At 46.3% G+C, this 1,319-nt stretch overlaps 1 protein-coding gene across 1 annotated transcript in view; it reads right to left on the bottom strand.

Annotated features, from left to right (window-relative positions):
- serinc4 (serine incorporator 4) overlaps window positions 1-1,319 on the bottom strand; it is a 49,395-nt gene that overhangs the window by 38,107 nt on the left and 9,969 nt on the right. The gene's annotated exons all lie outside the window — the stretch shown is intronic.

Here is a 1,319-nt window from a genome sequence, read left to right as displayed (position 1 = left end):
CCCCCCCCCCCCCCCCCATCTCTCTGATCTGCTACAACCGTATGTCCCTCCCACCACGTTCCCTGAGGTCAGCGGACCAGTTGCTCCTCACAGTTCCAGGAACTCGTCTTAAGCGAAGAGGTGACAGGACCTTCTCTGTAGCAGGACCAAGACTTTGGAACGAGTTACCTCTGCTTGTCAGACAGGCCCCCTCCCTCTCAGTTTTCAAATCCTGTTTAAAAACTCACTACTATTCAGTAGCTTTCAACACCAGAGGATCTGTGTTTTGAACCTGTACGCTCCACACTGGTTTTTCGTCATTATCTGCCTCGTTTTTATGTCTATATTTTAGATTTACTTCACTTTGTATATTGCTTTGTGTGTTGTCTGTTGTTCTGTCTGTACAGCACTTTGGTTGGCCTTGTAGCTGTTTTAAGTGCTCTATAAATAAAATGGTATGGTATGTGGGTCCAATCCTGCACCAACTGTGACAGAACAAGCTGCTCACAAACAGGTTCAGGGAAACATATCACTCTTTTTGAGTTCCTGGCCCAGAGGGAATTGAAGAGAGAGAAAGGAGGTGTGGTGTCTGCAGTCTGTCATCCATTGGGGTGGGGGTCAGACAAGAAGGTCCAGACTGGCCTGGAGACAGAGACTCTGCAGCCTGGAGGTGGAGATCCTCCCATCGCCTCTTTTTGTGGAGGAAGAAGAAAGTAGGAGAATCCATCCATCCATTATCTTTACACGCTTCTTCCTTTTTGGATCACGGGGGTCTCTGGTGCCCATGTCCAACTATCACTGTGCGAGAGGTGGGGGACACCCTGGACAGGTCTCCAGTCCATCACAGGGACACATAGAGACAAACAACCATTCACTCTCTCTCTCACCTAGGTACAATTTAGAGTTACCAATCAGTCTAACATGCATGTTTTTGGTCTGTGGGAGGAAACCGGAGTATCCGGAGAAAACCCATGCATGCACGGAGAGAACATGTAAACTCCACCCAGAAAGACCCCTAGTCGGGATTTGAACCGGCGACCTTCTCACTGAGCGGCAGCAACTCTACCAACTGAGCCACTGTGCCACATTTAATTTATAAATAGGTGATATATATTTTCATTAAAAAAAACATTAGGACTCTTTCTAAGACAAGACATGGGATCTTGACTAACATGGTCTAACCTCTGCCTTGCCTTTACTGCCCTACTCCACATGGTTTCAGTCCTGGTAGCCTGGGTACAAAAAGGTTTTAGGTTTATATTAAGACCTACAATAAGCAGAAAATAATGAGCAGAGAACTTGTAGGTAGTTAAATTTCAGTCCTAGTATTTGTTATCCCC

This window comes from Nematolebias whitei, chromosome 2 (assembly GCF_014905685.2).
Source record: "Nematolebias whitei isolate Nwh7 chromosome 2, NemWhi1, whole genome shotgun sequence".
NCBI lineage: Eukaryota > Metazoa > Chordata > Actinopteri > Cyprinodontiformes > Rivulidae > Nematolebias > Nematolebias whitei.
The sequence above is the reverse complement of the archived record's forward strand: the minus strand, read 5'-3'. Positions and strand labels throughout refer to the sequence as shown.